Source organism: Sapajus apella, unplaced genomic scaffold (genome assembly GCF_009761245.1).
Source record: "Sapajus apella isolate SASKATOON/1434 unplaced genomic scaffold, GSC_monkey_1.0 scaffold10, whole genome shotgun sequence".
Taxonomy (NCBI): Eukaryota; Metazoa; Chordata; class Mammalia; order Primates; family Cebidae; genus Sapajus; species Sapajus apella.
In genome coordinates, this window is record NW_022436950.1 from 40120891 (window position 1) to 40136206 (window position 15316).

Genomic DNA, 15316 nt, shown 5'->3' on the forward strand with positions numbered 1-15316 from the left:
TCAGACAGCACCTAGATGCCCCTCAGCTTCCAGCTTGCTCTCTGCTGAGAGATGTTTCCAAGGTATTCTGTCAGTTTTATAAATCAGAGAATAGGATGCTGAAAAGCTCCTAGAACATTTAAGACTCCTGCCCTCAATGATTTAGCTGCTCAGGTCTAATAATCTCCCAGGTAAAAGCTTACTGTCATGGGAGCTGAGCTAAGAGGACAGCCTATTGTTGATTGAAAGCCCTCATCAGCCTTACCAACTTCAAAGGGTGGTTCTTCTTGAGAATCTATGCTCTAGAGCTGTGGTAATAATTCTAAATGTCTTGTTTTATTACTATGAATACAGTGATTCCTTAAGGGGGTGAAGAGACTTCTTTTAAAGCGGGCATATGTTAGGTCATCTGCAATGAAAATGTTTCAGAATTGCATGGAGAAATCTGTTCACGGAAGATTTTTCCATGCAATTCTTATATATTTTTCTTTGAAGATCTTAAAATTAAGTTCTTAAGTCTTTTGAGCACTATTGGAAGATAGGTGGTTGAGTTCTTCTACTCTGATTTTGTGGAAAGGAAAACTACTAAGAAACTTCGAAACAGCACACCTGGAGGCTCTGGTTCTCCAGCATCATATCATGGTATTCATTTCACAAATATTTTTTGAGTGTCTGTTACGTGTCAGACGTTATTCTAGGTGTTGAGACACAGCAAAGAACCAAATACATAATGTCTCTGCCCTCAAGATACTTACATTCTTGTATGTAGGGGAGATAGAAAATAAGTAACTCAATATGTAATAAAATGTTAGGTAGGACCTGACATTATGTTAATGGCAGCTTATTTTGACCCCGTTCTCTCCATCTTATCTAGAACTATGGTTTAGCAAACTTAGAGTTCTGAAAAGTAGCTGTTTAACTAGAACAAAATGACAGGTTTTGAATACGTTTTGAAGATTAAAACTAAAATGATACTTAAAAGGTTAAGGTTTAGTTATCTAAATTATCTGAAAAATTTACTTACATGGACTAGCTCACTTTTGGAATAGGATAAATGTAATATTGTTATAATTAGTTTATATTAAGTCACGGTTTTGCTTTTGTGAGGGAAACTGAAGCTTTTACATAATAGACATATTATGGATATAATAAAATCTGTTAACATTTATTGAATGTTAATAAATGTACCAGGCATTGTCCTGGGGCTTAACATTTACTAACTCATTCAACCTCATAATAGCCCCACGAAGTACGTAATATTAATATCCATATTTTACCAATAAAGAGGCTGAGGCTCAGAGAGGTAAATAGCTTGTCTAGAACCAAAAACTGGCTTCAGAAAATGTGTACTTAACCAGTATCCCATTTAGTGGCATTGTATTTCTGATCTGTCAATTGAGTCTAGAATCTAAACGAATAGTAATTATGCCTTATAGGCATAAACCAGAGATTGACATTTTCAAATTGGTAACTTAATGAAGATATATATTTTTAAATTGAGTGGGGAGCTTGTTTTGAGCTTAAATAACAAAATTGAAATTGCTATCATGGATGGCATTTTATAAGAACCTGTTTCATTAGATCCTATTTTTGTAAATTTGTACATATAAGCTTCCTATAAACTTATAAAGTTTAAAATTTTTTTAAATTATAAAGTGTAATACTTGTTAATTACAAAAAACTAAAATTTTAAAAAGTAGAAAGAAGACAAATTTCCCTCATGAATCAACCATTCTAGAGGCAAACATAGGTAATATTGGTGTTATTTTCCTTTAGTTATAGCTCTATACATGCTTCTACATAGTGGGGGTCAGATGTATGCAATGTTTTCATTCCTGGTTCTTACTTAACATTATATAATTTCCATATTCTATATTATTAATTTTAATACTACATAACAGTGAAGCTTTGGATTTTCAAATCAAATGAGAAACATTGGTTTTGTCTTGATTATCGTTAATGGAAGGTTTTAGGAGTGGTCAGTAAAATAGGAAGTGTTAAGTGCAGAAACTATACCCAGCCCATGCTGGGCAATCAGAGTGATTTACGTCAACATTTATGTGCAGATACAGTTGTTCTTTGAAAATAAATTTATTTTCATTGTTCATTGCAGGTGCAAGGCCAGATATTTTTTTAAAAAGCTTTTTTGGCATTAATGTTCATTTGGCGTGCCTTCTTACCTTTGCCTGTGGAAAAGAGTTAAGTGTTTGTTTTTAATGTGGAAGAAGGCTATAAAGACATTGTGTCATTTAGGAAACTTCAGTTAATTGATTTCATATTTTGTTTTTGTAATAGTCTTGTTCTTAACCTCTACATTTTGTTCATTTTCCTCTTTACAAAACATATACACAGCATCGCGCGGGTTAGTTACTGACTGCTTGCTAGTTTCACAATGAATGACAGTCCTGTGTTAAGATGCCTCTTTGCCCATGAATTAATAACTTTGACAGTTTGTCCATTTTTTAGCCTCTGTTTTTTGCTATGTGCAGTAGGATGGAGATTTTATAAAAGAGTCATTGGGGGAAATTCTGAAGGAAGGTTTTTTGCTATGTTTGAATTGCTTGAGAACAGCCCATTATTAGAGGTAGGGAATTTGTCAAACAAATCATGAAATCTCCCATGTTTGCTGGAGCAATGGGTTGTAATCCTTTTTGATTGTTTGTTTCTATGGGACCTCAGGTCCTGCTGGGCATGGAAAAGAGATAAGCATCTCTCTGTCTCCCTTTCGCATTGTGCAGTTCTCAGGCGACCCAGCTTCTTTTCATAGTCTGTAGCATAGCAGGTATGAGATGGGCCTAGCTGGAACCTATTTGACTACTCTGAACCTTTGGTTAATAGTGTCATTGGCTCCATTCTGATTGTCTCTCTTCTGAGTGCATTTCTGGAGTCATTCGGCTCATACTGAGGTCTATTTTCAGATATAGGGATCATTCTCTTCCTATGTGAGTATGTCGGCAGTCCCAAGATAGAGAGAAATATTAGTTTTCAGTAAATATATACCTGGATTTTTATAATAGATATAATTGGCTAGCATTTGTATAACTCAAATTATCTATTAAAATGTATTCATGTAACCAAAAGTATCAATTTATATGAAAGAAATATGAAACTAATGTTGCATAATTAAATAAATATACAATAAGTATACAAGTCAGATATCTATGTAACATATTACATTCTAATTTGCTGTGTTCCTTTTTTACATGTAACCCCCACTAGACATTAAAATGTATTCATTTGCACTTTAAAGTAATGCAATTAAGATCATCAATCGCTTTTCCATCTTACTTATTAAGGAGTAATTTCCTGTTGTGACTGATGACAAGATTATGAATTTATCTGAGTCTCTTGATAGATACTAATTTAACCAGGTAAATTAAAAGGAATAGGCCCAACCCTGCTGTAAATCAGGGGATTAAAACATTTGGGTGGCGTATTCTACCAGGAGACTGAGTTATCACTTCGTACTCAGTAAGGGCTGCTGGCCACGTTGTCTTGGAGTTCCCTAAAATAACCAATTTATCATCCAAACAAGCACCTATCAGTAGGATGTTTTTTTTTCATCCCCTATTGGAATGCCTTAAGACATAGTCTTACTAGATTGTCATGTCTATTTAGTCCTAAAAACAAACAAAAAAAGAGTGGTATGGGTATTGTTGCTAATGATAATGCTAGGAAACAGAGGTTACTGTGTGTCAGGCACTGTTCTGAGTGTGTTACACACATTAAATCATTTAATGTTCACAAACCTTGTGCGGCATATGTATCATTCTCTTCACTTTACAGCTGAGGAAACTGAGGCACAGAGGGGCTAAGTGACATACCCCAGGGTACACAGCAAGTAAGTGATGGAGCCAGGATCTAAATGTTCAAACCCAGGCATTCTGCTTCTTGAGATAGTGACTTAGCCACCACACCCCTCTGCCTCTCTAGAGCATGATTAAGACATTGTTTTAATAGTGGGTTATCATTAAGAACATGAATAAAAGTCCCTGTAAGGCCTAACCTAATATAACTGGATTAACTCATTAAAATGCTAAATATTTCTCTTTCTCTTTTCCTTTATTTATTTTTTCTTCAGGGGGTAGATTGGGAGGAAGGCAGAGAGGAAGAGAACTTCAAAGACATTACAAATGCATTCTACTTAATCTGAAATATTTTGATGCTTCTGGAAAAGTGAGATGGTTTAATTTCATATATAATTGCATGAGGAATTATAAATTATGTTTTCTGAAATACCTATGACACTAAACCACAAAATGAACAGATAAAACTGATTTGTTCTCTGACAAATCAAGATATATGGCAGCGTTTTCATTACAAGTGCCATTTGTGTGGAGGGAGCAGCTGAGTATGCTACAAGATGACAGGAACCGTTCCCGGGGGCACTGCCTTCACATGGACATCCCGAGGTAATTTATAACCCATGCTGAAATTTTTAAAAAACATGCTGTCAAGCAAAGCCCAGGTTGAACTTCTAAAGTCATGGAATGCAGATATATCTTTCTAATTGACCATCTTTAGCATGAACTTACTCCTTAGAAATAAGTTGTTTTATTCTGTGGGAAGAATGGACTATTTTCAGGGCACTGGGGGTATCATTTAGAAAATTATCTCTCTTAGTACATTGAATAGTTTCCTGGAAGATATGTGTTGACTTCTGCTGGAAGATAATGTATTCATAGTAAGACTGACTAAGGATTCTTTTTACTTCCCACTGGCCTAAAAACACTATGTTCTAGGCCTCTGTGGTGGTGGAAGGTGAAGACTCAAAATATGGATGTTGTGAGTTGAAGCACTTCTCAAAGGACCTGTGTCCCTAAGCTGCAACAGTCATTTGTTTGTCTTGAATTTTATAAGGGCTTTGAAATGTGTGGAACCAAAATAGTTCTGTTTGTAGTACTGGTGATCCTGGGAAAACGAGAGCATGGTCATCTGCGTGGGAGAGAGTTGATGTGTGTGATTACCAGTGGCACTGTATTATGTTGGTTTTGCTCTGCAGTGATGGGGTTCTCATTGAGCTGCCCAGAATCATTCACCCGATTCCTTTAGGAATCAATGACATCTGATTAGTAAAGAGTGGGCAGGAACAGGAGTGGAGACCAAATCTTTGGGTCAAAGAGGGAAAAAAGGAACTCCATACAGCAGACCATAGTCTGTTTTGCCTCTGATTCCAGCCTGATGAATTCTGACACACAGGGGACATAATTCCGTATAACTAAGACTTGTATTAGATGCTTTATGTAATGCTTTCTTTTTGGGTACGTTGTCTATTATGTGTAACAAAACGTTGACTAGAAGTGGTTATTTAATACGAGTTAGAATTTATTAGACCAAATCAACAAATTGAATCGTACAAAAATGTGTGGATGTAAAAAAAATTGTGGATATAGAAAATGTTTGGATGTAGAAAAACATTTCATATTTTACATTAGTTTTTAAAATAATTTAAATATAATGAAACAAATGGCGGAGAACAAATTGACTAGTTTTTTTCTCCTAAGAAGTGGTTAGAAGTTGTTCCTGGTAAGCAATTGATCACAGTGGCTTTGCTCACTTAACAGTTAGATTATTTGACAGCTAACACAGTATAATCGACTTGGCCCTCTAGTTCTGTGTCTTTTACAGTTTGGTTCTGATTGGGGGTGTTGTAGTATAGTGCAGTGGTTAGGCATTGCGGACTCTGCTGAGCTTTTCATCTTCGTGCTCCCACTTCCCAGCTCTGTGATTCTCTGCCTCAGTTTCCTCTTCTATAAAATCAGAGTAGTAATTATAACTCCCCCCTTGCAGAGTTGTTAGGAAGATCAAGTGAAACAATCCAAATAAAGTGCTTTACATTGCCCTTGACACAGGGTAAGGGCTGAATCATGTTAGTTGCTATTATGATTCCTGTTGTTAATATTGGTACTTTACAATGCAGAAGCCAGATATAGTGTGTTAATTTCTTTTGTTTTCTGTAGCTTCAATTCATATATAGGCCCTCATTCTGAGATACTAGATATGAACTACCAACATTAAATTTTCTTAAGGTATTGGAAGACTAGATCTTCTGGTTTTCTGTGTTTTAAATTGACAATATCCTATTCTGTGACTGCGTCAACTTAGAAGAATGATTTGTTTTGTTTTGCTTTGTTTTTTTTTGTGGATAAGGTGTTCTGAACTACGTTGCCTCTTTCGCCTTGTCTTCACAGTGCTTAATATATTTACACAGGCTGACAATATAATAAAACTTCCCTTCCACCCCTATCATCTGGTTAAAATTGTGTATTTTTAAAAATGAAATATCCTTAACTAATGACAAATGAAACTTTAAATATTTACTGATGGCTTTGTAATTAGTGAGTTAATTTTTTAGTCACGGGACAAATGTTTTGTCTGTTCCTTCTCTTTTCTTTTTAAAGTTCTAATACTGGCCGGGCGCGGTGGCTCAAGCCTATAATCCCGGCACTTTGGGAGGCCGAGGCGGGTGGATCACGAGGTCAAGAGATCGAGACCATCCTGGTCAACATGGTGAAACCCCGTCTCTACTAAAAATACAAAAAAAAAATTAGCTGGGCATGGTGGTGCGTGCCTGTAATCCCAGCTACTCAGGAGGCTGAGGCAGGAGAATTGCCTGAACCCACGAGGCGGAGGTTGCGGTGAGCCGAGATCGCGCCATTGCACTCCAGCCTGGGTAACATGAGTGAAACTCCGTCTCAAAAAAAAAAAAATAAAATAAAATAAAATAAATAAATAAAGTTTAAAAAAAAAAAAGTTCTAATACTGAGTTACTTCAGTACAAATGCAGCTTGACTACAGTGAAGCCATTTAATTTAACACAACTCTTCCCAGGGTCGTGTAGAGAAAACAGGTGATTTTCCCTTCCATTCCTCCTCTGAAATAGTTGCTCTTATCTTTTCTTCTCAAGTGGTTCCACTTGTGGAACTGCCTCAAAACAAATCTGGGGCTATGTGGAGCAGAAGGGATGTAAATGATTTCCTCTGGGGACTTGTTGTCAGTAGGTATTTGTATCCTGGAAAATTTGAATGTAATGAGAACTGAACTTGTCACCTTTGAATCATGGCTCCTTTTCATTCTCTCTCCTAGAGCATTTCACAGGAGATAGCTTCATGCTGAATTATATTATTTTGGTGCATTTTTACCTAGCCTAAATGATCATGGCTTAAAAAAAGTAAATGGTGATATTTGTATGACTTAAGTGCCCAGCACACCTAAAGGCAGTAGGTCATGTTATGTTATAGTCGTGTTACAGCATAATGAAATTAGCCTGTAAGGCAGTGATAAATGAAATGGAGGTGAATTCAAAAGGAGTAGTTTAATTTTTCTGTTTTATTGACTTTTTCTTCACCTCTCCAGTCTTCTACTTTACTGTTTCTCTCCCTTTTCTTAGTATTTAAACCCCTCCTGTCTTCCCTGATTTTTGAGTGAATTCTATTCTTAAAAAAAAATTAAACATGAATTACCTGTGGTAAAATGTAGCATTTGAAGAAGACCTCTCTCCTGCCAACTTGGAGATGTGTGGTCCCACTGTGTTTTTGGTGTGTGTTTATTTAAATATTAAATTACCAACTGAAAGCTAATAATACTGTAAGAAAAGTATAATTATGAAGGTAAATCTGTATCAAAAATTGTGTGGTGTACCTCAAGGTCAAATATGATTATTAGTGGATAGTCTATTTGATAATTACCCATTCATAGATTTGTACATAAAGTAGTGTTTTCAAAATTGTGTATTTTTAAAATTCATTCAGTTTCCCACAAAGTATAATCCACTAGATCATAAACAAAATAACCTACTTCGGTATAATAGAACCACACCTGTATGGAAATAACTGAAATGCACCAAAATAGAAATATAATAGTCTTTGTGCCAAATATTGTAATGTAATGTCTGCCGAGTCCTGAGTCCGTGGTTTTATTTTCCCTTAGTACTCACTCCTGCTGAGCTCTATGCATTTGACAGCCACCTCTCTACCCTGTGGCCTTTGGCAGTGGCAGTGAGGGCAATGATGATGCTACAAGTTGGCACACAGGCTTGGTGGGGCTGAGGACATCCTTATAGAGAAAGACAGCTGACATGGAGTGTTACTGGCCTTGGAGGATATCTGCAGAAGTGTTGGAGAGCAGGCAGGGTGGAGCATCATGCTAGGAAAGAGAAGGGCTTGGGCCAGGAGGATCACAGTGAAGGCCACCCATATCTAGCTTCTAATCATAGAGATTTGTGTGGCCACAGTAGGCCCTTGTGCGAAGGCGTTAGAGAGGTGAAGGGCCACGGGTCACTCATCAGGCACAATCTCACTGGATAAATGAGGGATTTAATCATTTAATCACTTCTGATGAATGAAGTATTCATTTTCCCATCAAATTAAATAACTCATCTCCAGTATTCCAATGCAGTTTGGATATCCATATATATTTTCTTAATGTAAACTCAGTTATGTTTTAACCAGCATGCATTATTGGTATAAAATTCTTCTTATAGCAATACAATTTTAAACATGTTATACATAGCAGCTAATAAGTTAAAATGATACTATATAGTGATTTAAATGATTCATATGGCTAATGATTAGCAACTTTTCTTGGAGATTTATACAAATTTATGACTTGGTCTCCATTTCAATTTATTGTGTACAACAGTTAGTTTGTTTTAGTCATTTTGAACAGTTATTTCTTTGAGCCCATGGCCACTGGTCAGATAACAAGCTTACAACTATTCTCTTCCTGAAGATAACAGATTCCTTTGGGACTTGTAGTCACACATGTAAAGTATGTGTTACGAGCCTGTACTGTGAAGGACAGTGTGTTTCTTGCTTCGCATCCTGTTTTTTAATACACACGTTATTATTGTGCTCATTCTTATGTTAGCTGTTTTGTTTTTTAGGTTGTATTTAAATTGCATAGTCTCCATTGCACTCATTCCGTAAATTTTTATTTTCCCCAACATTTTGCGACCTGAACTTCTTGCTTCCTCAGTGCTGCACGTGAGGTGGCCTTTGCTTTATGGGAAAACTCTGCCGTTTTGCCTTGTCCTGGCTCGCTGTCACAGCCTGCTGCCCATTCATCCCCTCTTGCATACCTGCCAGGGATCATTCCTGGAGGGACAGGTGTAGCTGTCAGATCCCAGTGAGACCTTTCTCCCAGTTATTGTTTTGTTTGTGATCCTTGGGGAGAGTAGTGACCGGCTACAGCCTTTTCTCAAGGAGAAGCCACATGGTGCTTCAAAAGGAAAGGCTTTTGCATACTGGGGCCCGTGACAAGCAGGAGAGGCTGGCACCGGAGTCTTGAGTGAACGCTTTGACACACCGAGTCACAGCCCATTATCACTTGTTCTGGTGTCAAAACAATACAGCAGTTTGAACTGCAGCTCAGCTCACTCCTGCTGTCACACAAGCTCCCTCCTAAGTCATTAGAGTGCTGGCATGGACTCTTTCTGGATCAGTCAGAGATGCATTAGGAGAGGGGGAAGTATTTATTAATTCAATTTAATAAGTGACTATTAATCATCTGCTGTGTATTGGGCATTGCCCTGGGGCAGAGTGGATGGGAAAAGAGGAGCATTCCCATACCAGTATGGCAAGATCCCCGACCCAAATGTACCCTTGCCCAGGACAACACGCAAGTACGGTGGCTATCGTGAAAACAAAATTGCTTTGAAAATTCAAAAGAGGGAGAAATCTCATCAGATTGAAAAGATCAGTTTAGACGGATGAGGGAGGTGATGTGTGAGAGGGGCCTTGACAAGACTGAAAGATTTTGATGGGCAGAGAGAAGGTGAGACAGACAGTTGGCAGCGAGTTCTGCTTGCCTGGTATGCACGGTATGTTTAAGAGGTATCAGGACTCAAGAATCTATTGTAAAGTACCTTGGTTGCTAAGCTAAGAAGTTAATGTTTTATTTAGTGGTCTCCTGCTTGAGACCACCACTGAAAGGGTTTGAGTCAGTGGAGTGAAATGTTAGGAATATGTCCGTCCTTATTAAAATGTTAGCTTAGGTATTAATCTGTTAAGACTGCAAGTGATTATATGTAGCAATAACTCTACAACAGTGGCTTAACCAAACAGGGATTTTATTTGTCTCGTATAGGTGACCAGTGCAGCATCTTCACAATGCCACCAGGGGCCTGGGCTCAGGCTCTGGTCTTCCTGACATCTCTTCTTATGAGTGAAAAGTGGCTGCTGGATCTCCAGATATCCGGTTCATATTCCAGGCAGGAAGAGGGTAGGGAAAGAAGAGCAGAAGGCCAAATGCCTCTCAGGAAGCTCTGCCTTTATTATTCTGGAACGGACAGCCTTCCTTAAGACTTGGTCTTTATGTGAGTCTCAAGACTAGAGAGCCTGGGAAATCAAGTTTTTCATTTGACACAATGCTGCTCATAAAAAAAAAAAATGGGATTCTCTAGTAGGAAAAGTAAGTATTGGGTAGGTAAGGAGCACTGTTGGCCACAGCTTATTTGTGAATCTATCGTGGGAAATCAGAGAAGGCAGGGAGCAGAGGGGCAGAAAGCTAACAGTGCCAGCAAGGAGTCCTGATTAGATTCAGAGAAAATAATCTCAGAGAGCAGCTTCCATTTTAGGTTTGTTGAATGAAAGAATATGGGACAATGAGTTAGGAAAAAGGCTTTAGCTCTGGCATCATTATTAAAACATGTATGTGTTGAGAAAAGCTACTTCTCTGAACCTCAGTTTTCTTATCTATAAAATTGGGGACTTCAAAGCCTATCAGCCAAAAGCTGTGATGCTAAGAAAAGATTACATATGTTCTTTGGAGTACTATTTTCAGATTAAACACTGAGTAAGTTACAAAAATAAACATATAGATTAAGACAAGATATACATTTTATTAAAAAAATATTTTCTCCTAATTTGAGGAACCAAAGAACTAGTAAACATATTTCATGTATTAACTTAAAATGTATTATCTAAAAAAAACATTCTGTACTATTCCTTGGCACTAGTGTTTTCTGTTACCAACTATACAGTACTTGCATTTATTTATTGTAAGGGAAGTAAGAGATAGCAGATTCATCCTTAAGCCCCTGCTCTAACAGGATTATTTATAATGTGACAACTTATTACACTCCTTTCTTGGTAAATAGCTCAGCTTCATTCTCCATGTATATTACAGTTTCATCTGGGGAAGTTTGTCCCCTACAAAGTGAAGATATACAGTTTTTATTTCTTATCTGTGACTTGTTCCCATTAGGAAGGTGTTGTTTTTTTACTCTATCCCTGATTTCCTCCTCAAATCATTGTGATAAAAGACTGGCTCATATGTATCCACATTGTTTTAATATGGAGGGAGATACAAAGAAATAGAAAATATGACCACTACCTTTGGGGGACTTATTACCTAGTTGGGGAGAGAAGAAAAAGACACGTAGAACAAATAAAGAACAGCACAGAAGATGAAGTAATGCCATTCTGAAGCAGACGCTTTAGTCTTTGTGTGCTGTGCTTTCAGTAAGGCTGTGTGGTGAGGGGTTCCCTTCCCTGCCCAGGGGCAGCCTCTCTCCTTGCTCCTTCTGTTGCTGACTTCCACTTTTTTTGGGGATTATGCTTCATTGTTTGTCCCCAGAATTCTAGTATCTTCTATTTCTCAGTTTTCATTGGCTTCTTCTGTTTGTAATATAGAAGTGCTCAGTCAAGACTACGCCAGACAAAACCAGAAATTCTTATTATTTGCTTCCTGACTTAGGCTACCACCATATTTTATATCCTCCTTGTTAAATGTTTTTCAAGTATGCATCACTCTGTCCTTATGGTCCTTATCGTCTAGCTGTCATTTGCCTCAGATAGCTTCACACTTCCCGGACAACAGTGCTTTTCTTTTCTGTTTTTTTTTTTTTTTTTTTTTTTTTTTTTTAAGAGATGGAGTTTCACTCTTGTTGCCCAGGCTGGAGTGCAATGGCACGATCTCAGCTCACCGCAACCTCTGCTTCCTGAGTTCAAGCAATTCTTCTGCCTCAGTCTCCCTGGTAGCTGGGACTACAGGCGTGTGCTACCACGCCCGGCTAATTTTTATATTTTTAGTAGAGACGGTGTTTCAGTGTGTTAGCCAGGATGGTTTCCATGTCCTGACTTGGTGATCCACCTGCCTCAGCCCCCCAAACTGCTGGGATTACAGGCATGAGCCACTGTTCCCAGTCAACAGTGCTTTTCTATTCATTAGATTTAGGGCCTGGCAGCCAGGCCCCGGTCTTCCTTTTCATCCCCTTCAGCCATGTGACTTGTTGCATTCCTCACCCTCCTTCAGAGCTAAATTATTTGCCGTAGTTCATCAAATGCACCATATTTTTTCTTGAATCTCTGTCCTTAGGCATTTTTTGAAATACTTCCCCCTCTTCAATTCACCTGAGAAATTTAAGATTAAATTGAGGTTATCAGCCTAGGAGGATCATCCCCCCATCCCACTGTTCACCAAATAGCATTAGTTACTTTCTTCTTTAAGCTTTTGTAACACTTATCTTTGTAACAGTTGTTAACACAATGGGTTATTGTTTATCTGCTGACTTATCTCTTTTTTCCCTGTTCTGTGAGTTATTGTAGTCTAGGGACTAGTCCTGTCCATACCTACCACTTGCCATACGGTCCAGACTGCACTGTAACCATTATAGTGGTGAAAGCACTAGCTTTGGAATCCCAGGGCAGGGATTCATACATTGACTGTGTCACTTGCTTGTTTTGTGACATTGGGTATGTATGTTGACCTCTATGAACTTCAGTTTATCTGTAAATAAAAATAATACCTACCCTCATAATGTTGTGAGGTGAAAATGACATCCAAACAATGTCCATAGCATAGTGCCTAGAGCATGGTAGGTAATCATATTAAAATAATATTTGTTGAAAAAAATTAATAAATAGAGCAATATTCATTTGGTGGTAACACCCTCCCTCCTTTTTCACTTCTTGTTTGAAGGTAGATATAGGCAAGGAAAGTTAAGGGGGATTGCCGTGCATAGATATACTTGGTGAATTTCTGCATGATACATTTTACTTGTAAGGATGGAGTTAAGTTTTAAGTAATAGGGAGGACAAAGATGAGAGGTGACTTTTTTTCCCTAGACATAGTGAGTTGGAAAGAAGCCCTGTCACAGGTGGCAAAGGAAGCTTTGTTATAGAATGAAATGGGAATGCATGTGGCAGAGGAGAGTAAATGATTCAGTATGTTTGAATTTGATACATAGCAGTATTGCCCAAATGAGATCTTTATCATAAGAAAGACTACCCAAGATTAATAAATGCTATGTATTAGCAATTACTACTTGGGCTTCTCTAATTAGCAAAAAAATAAAAATAAAAAAGCCAGGTGTTTGTGATCACTAACGGAGTTTTAGAAGTAAGAGGCAAAAAGGAATTTTATGGCTTTTAAAAAAAACTTTATTTTTATATTTACAAAGGTGAATGTAAATGTTTTACCAGACCATAAGTGTATGTTTTGATCTACTTTTACACTTATTAACTGCTTAGTTATAGTAGGAAAATTCATCATAGGTTTTAACACTTGCTTTTATGATACCCTTATGATGTCATTCCTGTGTAGTACATTGCATAAAAAACAGAGTGACCACCCTGAGCAGACTGTTAAAATAATGGAGCATTCATTCTTCTTGGACTGCAGTCTAAATGTTCCATAAAGTTATAGTAGCATGCACTGGGAGGGCAATGCTTCAGAGTTGTGGTCTCACCTCAAGATTGGAGATTGGTAAAGACATTAATTACCAGCATTCTTTGTTTGATTCTTTGTGAAGAAGCAAGGTTTGCAGATGATACTGGAAAATATGGAGTTCTGATAAACAAGGCATAAATATAGTCCTGTTCTAATTGTGAAGTTATCTGTACTGAGGAATAGTTGATCAGTAATATCAGTTTAACCCAAATACCAATTGAGACAAGAATACTCTCCTGAAGGAACAATGACTCATTTTACAATGTGGCCACAGAATTTAGCACGGTTGATCCCAGCTGCCTCAAATATCATTAAACTAATCTCAGAGTCTAGGATTAGATGTGGCTGACCCAAGTGTCCTTTCAGGTCAGAGTTCAAGGAGTTCTGCTTAACTTTCTGGGAGGAGGAGCAGGGAGAAGAATCTGTGCCCCATATTCCTTTAAACAAAGGTTTTATTCTGTAGTGCTTTTAAGATCCCTCAAATAGCCTGAACTGCTGAACTAACACACACAGAAAAAGGCAGTTTGTGATCTCTAGAATAGTCTGTTTGCACAGGTTATTAATGACTCTGGCCTGTGATGTATACAAACCAAAAGAAAAAAAAAAGTCAGTAAGGTGGGGGACAGTGGTGGCGTGATGGGGAGCCGTGTTGAACTTCCTCCCTTCCTCATTCTTTGTTGATTTATAATTAAATCCAGACTTAGCAGGAGTATTATTACATTGTGAAGATGAGCTAGAAACTCTTTTCAAGTTAACTTTCTTAACACTACCCCCTGCAGTAGAAAGGGCATTTGCACTGTGACCAGTCTTTAAAAACAAAACAATGCTAAATAGTGCTTACATATTCCAGGCAAAGATTCTTCCTTCAGAAATACTTGGCATTTGTTGTAAGTGGAGTTATGACACCATGGTATAGAAAAAAATCTTGTCTTGATTTTTTTAAGTAAGGCATTGAAAATATAAAGTAGGCAGCATCCTTTAGCCGTGATAAAATGTTAATTCACCATCTTGTCCATGGAAAAAGCTATTCTTTCAGTGAAGTGCTATTAACTATGCAATATCTTACAGCCAAGTATTGCTCTAGAAAATGTTGGAGGTTTGCACATGATCTAAGTTCAGCTTTCTAATTATTATTTTCTTTAATTTCTGTTTTACATCATCATGCCCTCTTCTCTACTGAAAAGAGAAAAACTAGATGGCTATTGGGATTATTGTTGAGCCATAAAACTTAAGTTATCTTTTCCCAGTCTCTCACTGGGTTCAGCACTGTCCTCTATGACTTCCCTGGTGGAGCTTTATCCAGCATTTGCTTGGCTACTTCCAGAGATGAGGAGCTCACTTTTCTGTGAGGCTGTAGACATCACCATTTGCTCTTGTTCTACTATTTCTACGGATTGTAAAGGAAATCATCTTGAAAATATAATGATATACTTCTTTTTCTACAACTTGTTATTTGGAAACTAAGATCATGCCCTCCTTAAGACTCTTTTTTTTTTTTTTTTTTTCGGATAGGCTAGACAACCACAGGGGTCTCTTTGTACATGTGGTCTCTTTTCTCTCCTGTCATGTTGTATTAGGTTGGTGCAAGAGTAATTGCAGTTTTTGCTATTACTTTCAACAGCAAAAACTGCAATTACTTTTGCACCAAGCCAATATACCACCTTTG

The 15316-nt window shown here is 37.6% G+C and overlaps 1 protein-coding gene and 1 long non-coding RNA gene across 6 annotated transcripts in view; both read left to right on the top strand.

Moving 5' to 3' along the window:
* The window catches only part of SATB2 (SATB homeobox 2), a 207973-nt gene that overhangs the window by 54162 nt on the left and 138495 nt on the right, over positions 1 to 15316 (top strand). The window lies entirely within an intron of this gene.
* LOC116551983 lies at positions 762 to 10355 on the top strand. The gene is made up of 3 exons (XR_004269146.1): positions 762 to 776; positions 4813 to 4818; positions 6747 to 10355. It is a non-coding gene; the product is annotated as an uncharacterized LOC116551983 (long non-coding RNA).